Below are 18259 nucleotides of genomic sequence, written 5' to 3' on the forward strand. Positions count from 1 at the left end.
AAGTGATGCTCCCTCGTGTCGCTTTCCATTGTGAGCAGACGTGTTCAATAAACTTTTTTTTTTTTAAATGAGCGTGGTTTCGGTTTTCGAACAATTCGGTTTTATATATACAGTATATATTATATACACACACACACACAATTATATTTTATAATGTATATTTATTTATATACTTTTTGCTCTTCTACTTCTCCCTTTCATAATTTTGCTGCTGTAAATTGGGAATTTCTCCATTGTGAGACAAGTAAAGGTTTGCTTCACTTTAGCGGCCACAGAGAGACAGAATCGTACATTTTAAGATCAACTGTACTTTCAGTCTTTGTTATCCAATCAAATTGCAGTATCCTCCATAAATAAGTTTATATAGAATACAGATTGTATTTCCCACCGCCCGGCCCCCGAGGCAGAAGTCAAATGAATGAAGGCCCCTCACATGAAGAAGCAAGGGGTGTAGGGGCCAAAAGGCTGGAATGTTAGCAATTTCAAACAGCAACAGTGGACAGAAGAAGTTTAGTGAGTGGGAGCTCTGTGAAGGCCGCCTCTTTCTCTGATTCATACTTTTCCCTCACAGACTAGCAAAGAATGGAGGCGAGCACAAGCTGTGGCCACCCACCTTCCATTTTGTGTTCCATCTAAGTGTATTCGAGCTCAGCAACAAAAACCTTGAAAATCGTGACTAAAAGGGCAGGGTTGAAACCATGAATCAATAGCAAAAATGGCAAAAAAATCAGTTCATTGCTTGGTGAGTGGGAAGTTCAGAACATTCTGAGAAATACCCACATCCAGTTAAATAGGATTTTTTTAATGATTTAAAAAAAAACAGGGGAAAAGGAAAAAAAAAATCATATTCCCCACAACATTGCATCACTCAGAACTTTAGCACCCGGTATGACCGCAATTAGTATTATTGGTATTATTGGTAGCAGTAATATTACAAATATATATGTGTTATATATTTTTATGTTAGTGCACATGGCACCCTTACCATCCTACCAGTTTCACACCCCAAATATATATATATATATATATATATATATATATATAATAAAATTTAAAAAGCAGGTCACCTTTAACCTACAGTGGCACATGACACTCATCACCAGAAGGATAAATGGTGAGACACTGTAACTGAGGTTTCACTAGCTGTAGTCAATAATAATGTGACACCTCTTCACACAGTGGTGGTCATATGATGGCTGGGCACCACCGGGATGACTTTGATTATCCAGTCACCAAGTAAGGGAAGACCTCCTGAAGTGGGAAGCTAATAAAAGATCCGCACGCGCCGTATGACAACTGCCCGCTTGGTCAAGAATAGCGTTGCTGGAATAAAAACCTTTGTGTGTGCGCGTGTGTCTGTGTGTGTGTGCGACGCTGCTCTCTACTTGATGATCATCTTTTTCATTCTCGCACTTGCCAAGCACAATGGCGCTTTCGGGTGATTTATCCTGATGGTGCGTGACTGTCCCCCTGTTTTGTATTAGGTAAATTTAGGTCCAGCATCATGAAGCACAACACACCCTCCCGCCGCTCCCCCTAAGGATTCCTACATAAATACAATATACTGTAGAACCTCAACGGCACATCATGTGCCATAAAGTTTGAACAATTACTGCCATCTAACATGATGTGTCCTGACTGGTCCACCCACGGTGGATCTGGGGTCTGGGGTCTCCATGGCCACAATGGAGCTGTTCTTCTCTGAATTGGAAGGCAATGTCACATCGACATGATTGTGAAGCTGTTATCGCATGGTGACATCTTGGAAGGAAGGCGTCAGAAATGGGGTTGGAAGGTGACGGGAGCAAAACATGGTGTTTGAAAGGCAGCTGGCGAGGACAGGGGGCTTGCACAGGGGTCCGCTAGGGGTGAGTGGCACAGTGGGATAAGAGCGTGGGGAGTTCACGGCCCGGCCAGGCCCTTTTCGCACTGCATAAACAAAGAGATTACAGTGAGAAGGGGGCTCGGGACCCCTAACAAGGACAGGCCAGTACACACACACAAACACACACAGGGCATCACAACATTGTGGCGCCACCTGTCTCCTCTTCACCAATTAATGAGCTCCCGGGATGCTCCCAACAAGTGGCAATTAGTGGGGTGGCAGGAGGGTAAAGGGTGAGGGAGAAAGAGGGGTGTGATGGAATGAGGGAGAAAGGGTAGCTGGCATAATAGAAGAGAGAGAAAAGGGGAAAGCATATCCCTCCATGGAGGGGAGTTTTGAAAGATTTGATCAAATAAAGACTCAAGCTTTTCTCAATTGGCGTTCTTGTCCGTTCTTTGTGATCTCGTGAAATGGCATCAGTTGCGGCCCAAGTACGCATAAACCGAGAGAGCGCGGAAGACCCCGAGGTTGTTCTTGTCTGCTTGCGTAAACCAAGGATGCATCAGTTGATGACTGTGAAGACTTGGCTGGCAAAATATCTCTAAATGCATATGGTGCTGCTGTCAAAATGGCTAACATGATAACGGAGGAGAGGACTCAAGTTTTATATTCCCCTTTAATTTTTTTGTGCACCACCCCTCCTTATCATCATAGGAAAATACATCACAGCCAGGGAAGAAGTTCATTCCATCATGTGGCTAAAAACACAATACAAGCGATTACTTGATGCTTTTTAACATACAGTGGTAGGTAGCTTGATTTTCATGAGTTTTTCAAGTTACGAGCCGTTGCTGGGCAGAGCCAAAATTGGAGGTTACAAGCATTATTATTATTATTTTCATCATTTATTAGCCAAGGAATCGTACAAAAAGTCAATTGCACTATTCAATATAACACAATAGCACGTGAAGACATTTTCACACAATAATTTTCTCCTTGACCATGAAACAAACATAGCGTTGAAATAGCAACCTCTTCGGTCAACACCCCAAGCTCGCATTTTGAAAATGTCATCTTTCTCTTCCTAGCTGCCATTGTTCTGCCACGGTGTTCTTGGCGCACAGCCTACATTAATACTCTGCCATGTGCGGCTTATTGCAACCGGGGGAAAATGAGGAGCAAACTGCCCTCCACTGTCAAACTTGGTGGGCGCATTTGCATTGGTATGTCATTAGCGCAATATGCTTTGTGAATAGGGCAGAGCAAACTGCCGGTACAAATGAAGGTACTATCAGCGGCCGCAGTTCATTCTTTGCAAATTCGGGCCTGCATTCTTTATATATATCAAGAAGGAACGCCAGCATGTTTGGGAAAAGCGCACTTCAAAAGTGCACCTTATATTGTGCATCTTTTGTGTTGCAGAGTGCAAACAGACACGTAACGGGACACACTTGCTTTAAAAGCAGCGACACAGGCTATACAAAAGCTTACAAGCCAGTGAGCGTGAGTGTGTGTGTGTGTGTGTGTGTCACCACACAGGCATGCACGTACACATAGGGCAGGTGTGGGGTGAGCATCGGGGTCGCTAGCTTCGCTCCAGCTCCCAAATATAGAGCGACTACTATGTGAGGATGCAGGAAAAGCTTCTCCAGTAACCAATGTGCGACAGACACAGACACACACACACACACACACACACACACACACACACACACACACACACACACACACACGCACACACACACACACACACACAAACAGATGGAGACGTGTAGAAAAACAGCATCAAGCTGCATGTAAATGATTAGGTACATAATTGAAACATATGCACCGGTTATTAACCTAACGTGTCATTAAGATCCTGCAATCTGTAAGCAAGACGGCTCATTTCCTTAGCGCCCCCCCCCTTCCCAACCCCTCTACTATTTCTCCTTCCTTCCCTTCAAGTCTATAAGAAGATACTAGTGACAGCGTCCATTCAGTGGGGAAACAGAGGAGCCTTCTGCAGCTGAAATATGATACCGTGACACCTTGACCCCTCTTACACACAGATGACCTGTGTACCCTCCCCAGCTAACGGGTCTGACACTGACAAACATGCCACTGTGTGGTTGTGTGTATATGCATCTGTACAGTATGTGTGTATCTCACAAACTGTTCTGACTAGTTGTCTAACTATTAATGGTAAGAGCATACGGTCAAAACAACATACAGAGCAGCATTGAGGTCTACTATTCGTAATTAACCGAATGAAGGAAAGGATGCTTCGCTTAATACAGTAACACATTGTGCAGAGGGACTGAGAATATATGCTTGTGAGTATTGTTGTACGATCTGTTTGTGTGTGTTTTTGCTTGGTGTGATAAGGTAGGTTTTATTTTAGGTTTTTAATTATTGTAACATCAATACGTTCAGTTTGCGTTAGCCTGTCTATGGCATTTTGCATTATATGTTAGCAACAAGCTAGAGGACCTTCTTTGTTACAAGTTTGTATCAACATTTTGAGGTTTAAATATGCAATATTTTTTGTTTTTGTTTGTTTTTTGGTCAGTTTTGCAATTAACTAAGAGTGACAGTTTGAAGAAAGCACCTTAGCCTCTTTCTTTAAAGAATTGTAAGAGTGACTTTTCTTCTTTTCTGTTGGCCACCGCTCACACCCCAAACACTCACATGCAGACCCGAATTCAGGAAAATATGTCATTGTTACTTTTTCATTGTAGAATGAAAACATGTTATCATAATAGTGTACCGGTAACTTTTTTCATGGCAACATTAATCTGGTTAATGGAAAACAAACCAGAACCAGGAATGATTTTTCCTTTTTCATTCAGACTTGCAACAAATCTTATGCATGTGAATGTTTCACTTTTTTCTTACGAACATGAAGTACATTATCAGAATTTTCTCATTTGGATCAAAATACTGACAGTTTGAAATACTCATATGACAACATTGGTCTTTACACCCCCCCAAAAATTCTCATCACATGCAACATTAATTTGGTACATTTACATCTATTTTCTTGTCATGTTACTATATCATATAAAATTGTATCTACTCATTTTCTTTTTTGTGCTTCTGTGCAGTGCTACCAACTCCTATAAAAGTTTCCTCTTGGAAAGAGGGGGCGGTAAAAAAACAGTTTTAGGTAATGAAGGTCAGGAGAACAGTGAGGGCAACGTCAGTTAAGTTGGTTAAGTTGTTAAGGTACCAACGACAGTGCGCGCACACTTATTCAGGGTAACTCAATCTTGTCATTACTCCCTGAAGAGCAGCGACATGTGAGCCAGGGAATATGTGTGTATGTGCGTGTGTGTGTGTGTGTGTGTGTGTGCGTATGTGTTTTCCTGATGCATACACATTACTGCATCTGTATCCATTTCCATTAATCGTGTGTGTATTTCAGGTAGAGTTGGAAAGACTTGTAAAAGCGCATACATCGTCCAGAATCGAAATCAACCTTTACAACGGCGGCACCCGACTGACAGCTTCGTGTTCTGTGATTCCTCGTCTTCCCCACTTCTCTCCCCTCCGCTGTCGATAAAACTAAGGACCAATCAAAATGCAGCCTCTGCGATTACAAAATTGCACTTTCTCAAATCGCAATTATATTGCAAATGCAATCAAATCGTTCAGCCCGAATTACAGTGCCATGGGGCCCAGTTTGGAAGCAACATGCAAACTCCCTACAGAAAGGATTAAGAGCTAGGTTTCGATCCTCAAATCACAGAACTGTGAAGCACACCGTGCTGTGATTTTTTTGGGGTGGGGGCTTTTTTGTTTTTACAGTAAACTTACTGTGATGTGGAAGAGAGCCATAGCTGCACTTTTCAGTCATTTATTGAATGGCAGGGGAACAATACGGAGCTGCTGACGGCCACAGCTCACGCCCAGATGCTCACACGAAAGCTCGTCAATGTCACACATCATCCCACCAGGGCCACCTCTTAAAGGCACGTGTATGTACAAAAATACAATACCGTACAATATTTTCTATACATTCTATGCTTGCAATGTGATGTTTTGTGATCAAATATGATTACAAGGTGTTGAAAATGTGAATTTGAAGGGTTTGGAAAAAAAAATCAGCGATTGCCTGGCCACCAGTTCAGGGTGTACCCCGCCTCCTGCTGAGATCGGCTCTGGCACGCCCCGCGGCCCTTTTGAGGATAAGCAGATCACAAAATGGATGGATGGTTTTAAAAAAATATTTTAATATGGTCTACTTGATGGATTTTCACCGAATGCAGGTGGGTCTGGAATGCTGTATTACTATTTCTTGAATACAAACACATAGTTTCAATTGTGATACGCAAGTTGCAAGCACCAGTGCGCAAGCACGCACACCCACACCCACACCTACACACATCCACACCCACACACACACACACACACAAGATCCGTACTTCCCCTCCCCCGAGGCTTAAGAGAAATTACTGCCACCTGAAGCGAAACCCTGTCCATCATGGAGAGGCCCTCCTAAAGCCCCACAGGTGTCCTTTAACATGTCCAAAGCGTCTCCTCACCAGGCCCAGCTCCCCCCACCCCGGGGCCCTCCATGTGGCTATTCATCTGCCTGTGGTGGTGGAGGACATCAAAACAAAACACCCAGGGAGGAGGGTGGTGGGGAGAAAATAAAAAAGCTCACAGCTCGGTGTGCTTGTGAATTGTTAACCAGGGAATATAACTATTTAAGGATTCATACACACAAATCTATAAAGCGGAACAGCCGATAGGAGGGACAATTTGGAGTTTGGCCAAAATAGGCCTCAAATATTCACCAAAACTCTCGTGAGAATCCACCCCCGAAGGGTGAAAGGGTTTTCAAGTTTTTAAACAAACTGTGACTTTTGGTTGTGTGTCAAATAGTGAGATCCAGGGCAATTCCTTGCATAACATCTTGTAATGCTCATCTCAACACTGTAAAAATACAGATTTGCTTTGTTTTGAATGACAGGTCCATAGGTCCAATGACCTTATCAACAAATACAAGACCATGGTATGGATTTATGCGTCATAAGTGATGAGACCAGTGTTACTTGTATACACCCGCTGTAATTGGTTAGAGTATATTAAGGTAAAAACCAGAAAACAACCAAAATCAGCAAACATCAGCCACTTGGCCGATTATTTTGCCTGATGTTTGGACATTCGGACAGCTCATCGGTCAAGATCTACTGACAACCATTTGTAGAGTCGTCAGTGTGCAGCTTCACTGCGTAAATTGACTGGCCCATCAGAATGACTCAACACACAGCCATTAATGCCAAAATGACTGGCAACAAAACTTAGTCAAAATAAGTACATATTGTACATAAATATGGAATTCAGTATTCTAGATTAGTATGAATGTCTTACAAATTATTTTACATGCCACAGAGACAACTATTAATCCCTCCAGTAGACTGTGATAATGCGATCGCTGCGCAATGTCACTCATGAGGGCCGCCTTGACAATTGTTCCGCATTTTTCCACAATAGATAAACATTCCATACGTTATCTGAGCCGCTTGTCCTGATGAGGGTCGCGGGTGTGCTGGAGCCTATCCAGTAGGCAGGGTACACCCTGAACAGGTTGCCAGACAATCAGTCGCAGGGCACACTGTTATGTCTGTCTGTTTTTGTTTTGTTTTCAGCCCCAGCTGGAGTGAAGGGCGTTTCCCTCCAGTTGGCGCTCCTGTTCCCTATCATCATTAGCCCTGGATTTAAGGACTCTGGCTTCTGCTCCTTTTCCTTGGATTATTGAATTTGCCCGCTGTTGTGCTTCAAGTGTTCTTTTCTCAACCTCTTGATACTTTCCATAGTCACTCTCGTTATTCATAGGTTCTAGTTTGCAAGTGTTTTTATTTTTTTTTTCTTATTACTCTTCATCTTTGGCTTTGCGTTACTGGCTTCTTGACATTTTGTTTGTTTATTCTCTGTGTTCCCTCGTACCTTGCCTTTTGCAAGTGCCTTTGTTTATGCATTGTTTTTCCTGGCTCCATGTAACCAGCGATTTCAGTTCGTACTTTTGTCAGTGCGCTTTTCTGTCAATAAATTGTTTTTGTTATCGTACTTTGACTGAGCCTGCATCTCTGGAATCCAAAAACATTATTTGGTTTGGTCCAGAACCTGACATGACACACAATCACACCTTGGGACAGTTTAGGGTGTTCAATTAACCTACCTTGCATGTTTTTGGGATGGTGGAGGAAACCGGAGTACTCGGAGAAAATGTATGCATGCTCGGTGAAAACATGCAAACTCCACAAGGAAGCCCAGAATCAAACCCTGGTCTGCTGACAATGGCTATACAGTCCTGTACAGAGTAGATATAGACACTTTGGCACCCCTCACTTCTAAATCCATTGTGCAGAAACAAAGACAGACAGAGGGAGAGACAGTTAATCTGAGAGTAAGATAGACAGTGGCACGTTCAGAATAAACACAAGGGCTCTCCGCTGTCACCCAGGAAGAAATTCTTTTCTTTGATGTCAGTGTCATGTGACCCCACGGCGGTCCGAGGAATTGAAGCAACTTCCAAACAAACATCAACACTCCGAACACCCTCAAGGTCAGCCCATCTGCAAGCATGGGAGGGAGAGAGAGAGTCGACCTTCGGAAGCATGTGGCAATAAAGCAAGATGGCACAAGAAGCAAGCTTTTGAGGAAGCATTAACCACAATGTTTCATCCTCTCAAAATTGAGTATAACCCTTAAAAATGTTATTCTATAGGCCTCCAGAATACCTCTAAATGGTGTAGTATGGCCCATAATTTTTTAGACAATCGACTCGCATGTGCAAGCAACTAAATTTGCAGATTATTTTTTCTTGAATATTTTTTGTTGCTGACAAACTTCTGTTCCAAATTTCAGCCCATTTATTAGTACGGATATAAAAATGAGTACAAATGAGAGCATTTACCCAAGTCAATTTTCATTGTGCAACCTTCACATTTCTACGCGCGCCCCTAAAATTTCACTTTCGAGGCCACTGTGCTGCTAGTAAAAAAGTTAGTCCGGAGCGCTTTTCACAGACACTCACTAAACGGAGTTCTTGTGAAGCAAGAAACACCCAAGAAAAAGCAAACGGCATTAAACTTGAGGACTCGCGGAAAATAAATTCACAAAAACTCAAAGTTCATGAATCCCTTGACGCTCATTGAACTGAGTGAAAGAAGTCAAAGAAAAAGCAAAGTGTACAATGAAGTCTTTCATGCGTGCGGAACGGAGAATGAAAAAAACAACGCCAAGTCCCCGCTTTGCTTTTTCTTTGTATTTTGCAAACACGATGCTGGTAAACAGAGGTGTCCCATTGCAGTGGTTTATTTAGCCTCGTGTCGTGGCCCAAACGGGGATTAGGACAAAGCCCTTCGTTGCCGCTTTTAGAGCACTAAGTACTTTCTGCTGCTGCTGTTGACGGCTGCTGGGAGCCCTCAAGTAAACAGACAGCCGTGCCGAAGTGTGCATGTACTTGTGTAGGAAGACAACAAGCGATGACGAGAGAAGTTTTCGTCACGCTTTGATGGACAGGTGTTCGGATGGCACCCCCTCGGGGACAAATTGAAGTTAATATCCACTTTCATGTGTTCTCTATATCTGCACAGTAGGCCTCACTTTTTTTTTTTTTTGACCAAGTGTCACATTAAAAAAATAGAAAAAAATAAATACTTAGCTCTGCAAGTACCACCGTCACGATCAGCAATAAAATACAGTCGCATAGAAGTCCCAGGTTTTCATCCGATACATTTTTTTACACCTTAAAGTGCAATACAGTGGGTAAGCGCAGAGTATGCTAGCGCCATGTCACAAGTTCACCTACCTAAATAATTGATGACATATTTTTGATTTTGCACTAATTGTATTTCTTGGTTAAAAGAAACGATCGTTTTGTCATTTTATTTTGGGGCTTGAACTATGCACAGAATGTGACAACCATCTATAATAGAGGACGCGGTTCATTGTTATTGCACACAAACAAGTAAGTGTTGTCCAGTTTTGAAAGAGAAATCAAAATGTTGGCGGACGAGCAACGCTGTTGTTTTACCGTACTGCGGCGGTCAGTGTTGTCACGCGTGTAAAACGGTCTCCGTGTCAATGACGAGGTTAAACAATGAAACGAAGAAGAAACTAAAGCCTCTATAGAGAAAAAAAAAGCAAAGAAAAAAGAAAGATTGCTTGGACACCATGATTGAATGTGAAAAAGTGGAGGAACACAGCTCATGTTTACTGCCACGCGAAAATAGTATGAAAAGATCTTTGTTTCCAGATTCAAAGCACGCAGCTCGATGTCACACAGTTTTCTGCCGTGGTGCATTGATACTGAAATAAGTGAAGCATCAAACCGGCCATCAACCCAGGCCAGCCCACTGGGTCACAATCATGGTTCAGTATTTGATGTATTGACGTCAAAACGGTGACTTCATGTGATGTTTTGTTTCAGCAGAGACCGTTCAGTGTGCCAAGAACTGCACACTTTATTGGACCTCGCCAACAGACAGTCAGCTGGTCCACTCTCACCTCGACTAAAATAGCAAGAAAACATTAAAACAAACACAACCCGGTGGGCAGGTCGAGTGCGAAAACAGACTGACTCTCACTTGATTAATTTCGCACAACATTTGCTTTTATGGCCACCTTATAAACTACTCTTACACCCTTCTGTGTGTATATGCGTGTGCATGTATGTTTGTGTCCGTGTGTGTTCGAAAGAAATTTTCTTGAGTCTTGACCCAAGTTGTCGGACAAAGAGGTCAATTCATACTTTTGGTGCTAAAAATGCCAAGTTGCCTGTAAATCAAACTGCTAGATGGGAGAAATGGCAATCAGAATGATTCTATTCAGCCAAATAGGTGACAGTCGCTTCCAAACATGAAGAATGACAAATATGCAGTCGAAGGGAGCTCAACGGTCCAACATGATCGCATCGGGTTCATTTCCAAGATTTTTTTTTTTTTAACTGTCCCATAGGTTATTAATGTCAAGTTAATTCATGCGCGCCAACGCTGCCATCATTTCACGTGCAGAAACTATACAGGCAATGTTGTGTCATACGAGCATAAAAATAAATGATAATAATAACAACAATAAAACACCATGTAATCAAGTGAAAAAAAATAAAGTAAAACAAACCACCCTGGTCGATGTGTTTCGTATGCTAGAGTAATTTCCTGTTTCGTGGTTATCATCACACTTTTACCATTCCTGTGGTGTTTCGGGGGGTGGGGGGAGCGGAAGGTTTTAGCAGCATTTAAATTCATTTCAATGGGGAAAATCAATGTGACGAGCTTGGACATGGTCACTCATAAATTATGTGATCTTTGCATTGCTATTTCACATTATTTCCTGTTGGAAAAAAAACTGTTAATTACACAAAATAATATGGCTCTCTCATCCTTAAACTCATCGATTCAGATAGCACAGTTTTTTTCTTCTGGTTTTGTGCAAGAGTTGTGGAGTCCACCCTTGATTGGCCACCAAGAAAGGAGAAAAAAAAAAAGAAAAGGAGGTGTCTGTTTCCCCGTCTGTTTTAGAAGCAGACTTGTCAATGCAAGAGCCCGGCGGTGCGCCTCATGCTTTGGCTCTTCCGAAAAGGATCAGCGAGGAGGCTTACCTTCCAAATCTCTTCCTTCACTCAGCTGCTTGAGAGTGTCATTGCTCTCTTCACCTCAGTGCCGATGAAAACACACACAGGTAAGATGGTGCCTGCAACACAGAGCAAATTAATAACAAGCACATCCGAGTACTGACTGGTAAGGATGTGTGTGTGTGTGTGTGTGTATATATATATATATTTTTTTTTTGGACTTATCAATGGCGGCCGGCGATAACGTCTTTTCTTAATGCAATTTTTTTTAAAGGGTTTTACAGTACAGGGCTACTTGCTGTCACGCCCTCGCTTGTGGGAAAGAAGAGCAACAGTCGGATATCAACATTTCAGAGACTTGCCGCACTTCAGGAGAACAGTAAAACATAAAATGAGCAGGCTGCTGACAGCCACAGCTCGAGGTCAGAAACTCACACGGAGACTTATAGAGTACTTTCTGTTTTATGCTTGAATTTTTAAAACATGCGTTGGAGAGAGTTTTAACAGGTTTTAATGGCTTATAATTGTTTTTACAGTGTGTGGGAAGAAGAAAACTATTTCATAAACATTTTCATGTGGTCTCTCTATATCAGATTTTTACCTTTTCCAGGTGGGTCTAGAGCCAAAGTAACTCAGTAACTCCATCCAACCATTTTCTATATAGAGCTTCATGCAGACTGGTAGCCAGCCATTCACAAGACCACCCCTACAACTAAATTCTCATTTTTAAGCTTGGCTTCTAATCTACTGATCAAACATGCCCATCAGCTACCTTTACCACAAACCGCCAAACCACCCACCCTGCACACTCTGCACTGCTTTCAGGAAGACAGACTACTTCATACACAGTTTGGGTGAATCACAAAAAAAATAAATGAACAAACAAGATAAGAAAACATTTGGGAGCAAATTTGTGGAGTTTGTCAACAGGCGAATGTGCGAACAGAATGTGGATTCATGTCGACGATGAATCATGTGGCCTACACCTCTCAGCCACACACAAGCTGACCACCCACCAGTGATTAGAAAAAAAACTGCCTTTAAGACCACGCTCTTCAATCAAAAATCTAAATAGGCACACCAAGATTTAAAAAAAAAAAAAGATGCAGGGACATGATTAACTAGGCTGAGATATTTATTTCGGAAAAATATGAACACAACAATGTGCAACTTGACTCTGCCCCAACGTGATTTAACTGTGGCGCTAATTATAATAATAGCCATCCAAACATACAGTTTCTCAGCCAATGACTTCGCGGCTTGGCTGGCTGAAGATCCAGAGCAAAAGAGTCCTTTCCGGCAGCAGCTGAATCACTAACAGGTCAAAGCCGAAAGGTAAGCAGAAATGTAGGTATCAGAGTAACTGACACATACTCAAATGTTTGGCTAAATTGTATTTGCATTTGACGATGTCATTCGCCACACCAGTTCAATAATTGACCAGTGTAATTCCGGGGTTTGGTGATGTCATTCTGCCTCCATGAGCAAATCAAGTATTAGCGTCACCGCTCACTTGATGAATTTGAACACAAAAGATACAAACATCAAAAATGAACACAAAATGCTGTTAATTCATTGCGGTGTCTGTGCCTTAAAGAGGCGGGGCCTTTTGGTTGCAGTTTGACGTCAGTGAGTCGGCGTCTAAGTGTCTGGTTGAGAGCTGTGGCTGACAGCAGCGCCTGCATGAGTGTGCTCATTGTGTTTGTTTTACTGTTGCCTCAACGTTTAATACAGAGCATGGGGCAACTGTCGCTCTTCTTTCCCTAATGCAACGCCGTTTACTTTAAAAACTCATTCTAAATTAATTGTGGGAGTGCAGACGATGAACTTTGGCAACCAGCGGCGTACGCAATCAAGGTTGGCATGGCAAAGAGAGAGAGAGATCAGAGAAATTGAGAGATCAGTGTTCTCATTGAATGTGTAGAGTTGGTTATCACATTGGTGCTTTCATGTAATACTTCATTAGTCATGATGAAAAGATAACTTGGCTTCTAGAGACAATTAAATATTTACCAGGTCTGTATGGGAGAATATACTTTGGATTAATTCAAAAATGAAAAGAGTTTTGTGATGTAGAACACAGTAGGTTTTCTTGTGTGTGTGTGTGTGTGTGTGTGTGTTCTTTAATGAAAAACGTTCCCACAGCATATTTAATCAAACAATGTTGATATTGATGCCAGTCGCTTTGAATTCTCCTCTCATGTGAACTCTTTTCAACTTCACAAAACACGAGCATGCATCAAGACATTTTTGTATTATTGTTGAATTTTAACATTATTGCCTCGATTGTTTAGAATGCAGCTTCCCAGGGCAGCTTGAGGTGGTTGTCAGCAAGAAAACAGACTGTGAGGACAAGGAAAGAATTGCCAGTGGTGAGGCTTGCTAACCAATAGTGGGAACTTTGTATTAAAAAATAAATAAATACAAAAAATAAAAATAAATAAAAATCAACAAATAACACTTGTCATATATATTTAAACGTACCGAAGCGTGGCACTCCGAACTATAAATGTGGAATAATTATTAACATAGGGTTGACAAATACGTCCAAACATACTTGAAAATGCGTACTGCTAGGTTTTTAGCTAAATGCTAAAGAAGTCAATACCCCGTGGCTTCATAGGGAAAAACATGCTAGGTTTTTAGCATTTAGCAGGGTATTGACTTCCACATGTGCATACCCCATGGCATTATGGGAAAAATACGGAACAGAAATTATGCACTGCAAACATAATAATGAATCATAAAACAAACAATGTTTACCTACTACTAAGTTTCGAACGTTTTGATATAATGTAGGCCAAATGCTTAAAAATAGTTTATGTTTTCTCCACATTGCTAGTCCAACGCGTCCGTACAAACTGTCTGTGTTGTAGCATGTTAGGACAATTAGCTTAGCCCACTCTGCTGTTGATTAACGCTGTACAGTAGCAATTAAAAAAGGCTGCCTGTTTGTTAGCTCTTAGCGCGGTTAGCCACTAGCAACTCTTTTATGTTTCTGTTATCACAGCTGGAGTGTTTTTCTGCATGAGGCATTTCTAAGATTAATAGTAGAGCAAGAGATCATGAAAAAAGGCTCCTCAAAAGATCTATTTAATTTTATGGTAAAGATCCTTCAACGGTTTTGTCAATCAAAGGCGCTGCAAGTCTGACATTTTCCCCCCAAATAATTAGACATTAGTTCTTATCTTGAAAAAACAGGGTGAGTGAAATGGTGTTACAGCAGAAATCACACGCTCCTCTGCAAAATTGTGCTCTCGTGTCTCAAATCAGTGAGAAAGAAAAATGTTTTCCAACCGGAAAATTAAATTAACCGGTGAGGGATTTCCAGTGTCCATTTGTCAATGTCTGATCCCCAACAATGTGTTTGTGTGTTAATGCTTATATGCAAAAGAATATAGAGTAGACACATACAAATAAAGGATGTCATTGGTTTCTAGCGCTTCTGACATTCATTTTCAGGTTTCATCCCACAATGAACTACTTCGCTGGGCAGTGTGAGAACATATTGCTTTTCATTCAACTGGTTCATATTTACATCTGAAAATTGATTTTCATACAAATATATTTCTGTAATTTTGACCTTACGACCGCGCTAGCGCATTCCGACTTTCAAGTAAACTAAAATTATTATTAAATTAAAATAAATATGATGGACTGACCGAATGATTACAATTTGGTTCGGCTTGAAAAAAAATGACGGACTGACGATAACGGATCCCTGCCGCTGACAGATGACAAATGACAGATGGTCAAAAGTTTGTACAATCCTCACCTCTGCATATAGCGTATGTTGTGACTGAGCAAGATTGTATGACTCCTTGAACCAAAATGACACCCGCCACGGCTAAAAGCTAACAAGTACTGTATATTTTCCAGTCATTGGGTTTCACGCAAGCTGATTGTGGAGCAGGTTATTGTAATAAATGTAAGATCATGATTTGTTTTTGCTTCAGTTGGTAATTTCTAGATTTACTCTTTAGACAAGGTCAGCTTGTTGGCCTCAAGCTCAGTCATTATTCTTCTCCATGCTGAGTTGCTGTCGCCCCCCTGCTCTGAAAACTTTAAGTTGTCCTCTCATTGGCATTTCCTGCACCCCCCCAAAAAAAAAATATATATATATATATATATATATATATATATATATATATATATACCTGTATATATATATTAAATGTCCGGGTGACTCGTTTGACCGCGTTATAAAGGTGCGTGGCAGTGCAATTGAGTGTGCGGTCTTGACATGTATTGAGGGAGGCCGCAGCCTAATCATTGTCAGATGGCGGACAGAGCCCTTGTGTCTGGAGACGTTTATGAGGCCGGTCACAGCCTGGAGGGGGGGAAAGGGGTTAAAAAAAAATCCACCCAATGAGCCTCCTTTGTTGTCTGAGAACATGGAAAGCAGAAAGTCAATGAACAACTTCATATGGACCGCAAAACCGTACCTACGCATGTTTTGTTTATTTTAGGTCTGCATAGAATACTTAACGATAATATTATGAATGTATCACTTACTACTTGCTATACTGAGACCACCTGTCATCAAATCGCAATTACATTACAAAGGCAATTAATTGTTGATTCCTAATATTAATGATCCTGACTAAGAATTAGTCCTTCAAATCCATAACACATTTCCTCCCATGTATTTGGGAGATTTTGTTCTCGTCAGATGAAACTGACTTTTTTGAACCATAATTGGCACAAACACAAACCTGCTCAATACCCAAAGAAAACCATAACTACAGTTGAAAAATGGTGAGGGGCCAGCATCATGCTTGAGGGTGTTTTTTCTAGTTCTAAGCCCCCAGCTTAGACAAGATGGAGGGAATTACGAATAGTTCCAAATAGCAGTGAGTTTTAACACAAACCCTTCGGGGCTTCTGCGAGAAAACAAAATGTATTTAGGGTTAATCAGAGGCACATTAAGAGTGCCAACTCTCGTTTTAAAGAGTTTTAATGTGATTTGTTCATTCCGGACACAGCCACATCCCCGTTATAAGCACTTTGTTGCAATGTTTTGCTCTACATATGGAGTATAATAAAGATATTTTCCGCACCACTCGGCTCATTGCATCATGGGATACATTCGAGAGACGACGGGTCGTTCACTGCTTTCCATGACGTATTGTGGGACTCAAAACCTACACTGAACACGCAATCGGAAAGCCATACAAAATCACAGCTTGATTATAATGCACTATACTTGACCATTCGGACTTGTGACAGTCATTAGCATAGCCGCACAAATACAACTTACTTAACTGGCCATTATTAAATGAATCCATATCACCGATACAATCTGTTTGTCAACATGCAGAATCGACCACGCATATCCATACCTCAACCATACTAGCAGGAACTACCCCCGCTGCCTCCCACCACCCTTCCTTGTGCCCACATGCCCCCATCTCCCCCGTACCTCCCTCCTTTCCTTCCAGTCATCTCCAGTGCCCTGGAACTGAACAGTCACGGCTGTGTGGACCTTTGATTAGCGAGAACCTAAACCTGGGGGCAACGCAGGAGAGCTCAGTGGGCTCTTGTGTATGGAATCTCTGACAACCTGGCTTTTCCCCTTATATTTTACTTGTGTATCCCGAGAGGCGACACAAGTTGTTTGTAACATGCATGTGACAGTTTTAAATGGAGTGAAGTTGACGGGATGGGTTGTTGACGGGATTTGAAGTGCATTTTGGGTTATTGACGCTGCGGTGCCCTGCAGACAGTTCTATCTGTGGGAGATAATCGTGACATGTGCGTGAAAGCTGCAACAGGTAAGCTGAAAACAGAAAGAATGTCGCTGTATAACAAAGGGGGAACCACAAATGTGTCGGGGATTGCATCCAAGCAAGTAACTGACAAACTCCAATTTATTTATTTTTAAAATATTCTTTAAATTGAAAATATACCACAAATTCAAATCACATTTAAATATTAAAAGTTGTTTTACAATATTAAAAATTGAATGTTTTACAAATTACAGTAGAACCTCGATTTAACAGACCCAGAATCAACAGACATCGGATTATAGTGTCAAGTTAAAAAAAAAAAACAGACAAACAAAAAGAGACAACAATGACAAAAGATTTTAAAAAAGAGAGAAAATCGTGAAAAAAATCGGCAGGTGTTGAACCGCTAGTATCCACTGTGTAGAAAAAACATTTGGGGGAAAAATGTGACGCACTGATCACAATAATTCTTCTTTTGAGTTTAGTTAAGACCGAAGTGATAGGGTGCAGCCAAATTGTGCACAACATTTTTACTCAATTGCTCAAATGAATGTATTCTTTCCTAATTGTGCATTAAATTAAAGTTAAAAATGTGTATAAAAAAGGATAAATGTTGGGTGTATAGATTTGATAGAGACAACTTGCTTGCAATGTTGAGCTACATTTTAATGGGGTTCTTTTTTTTTTCCTGGTGACAGGAAGCTGAGTGGGCGTGGCTCAAGGGTTATGGCTCATAAAAGCATAGCTTCCAGCATCATAGCATATATTAAACGGGTGACAGCACGACACCCGTTTAAGTTTAGCCCAGATGTAAATATGGACTGGAAGAAACATTTATTGGCATGGGTTGAATAGTTTTGTCATCAATACAAAGGTATTGAGCTATAAATTAGTGTTCGTACTGTCCTGTTGGTAATGCCCAACAGTTCTTGGATCTGCAAAAGTATTTACCTTGGCCCCCGTTTTTGCATTTTTAATGGCAACGCTTTCTGAATTTATAAGTCACTGCTGATCATGAAGCGAGGAACGCCTGTATTTATGGTATGTATAACAAAACCATTCATGCAAACCAACTTTATATCTGTAATGAAGCACCATAAAAGCAGCGTCACAGATTTTAGAACACCTTTCTAAAATCTG

At 41.3% G+C, this 18259-nt stretch overlaps 1 protein-coding gene across 2 annotated transcripts in view; it reads right to left on the reverse strand.

The window, feature by feature from the left end:
* bmpr1ba (bone morphogenetic protein receptor, type IBa) overlaps positions 1 to 18259 on the reverse strand; it is a 52525-nt gene that overhangs the window by 29263 nt on the left and 5003 nt on the right. For both annotated transcript variants that reach the window (XM_086111211.1, XM_086111210.1), the window contains exon 2: positions 11418 to 11509. The gene's annotated coding sequence lies outside the window, so the exon portion shown is untranslated. The remainder of the gene's footprint in view (positions 1 to 11417; positions 11510 to 18259) is intronic.

This window comes from Hippocampus guttulatus, chromosome 5 (assembly GCF_054856545.1).
Source record: "Hippocampus guttulatus isolate MCC_2025c chromosome 5, RoL_Hgut_1.0, whole genome shotgun sequence".
NCBI classification, from domain to species: Eukaryota; Metazoa; Chordata; class Actinopteri; order Syngnathiformes; family Syngnathidae; genus Hippocampus; species Hippocampus guttulatus.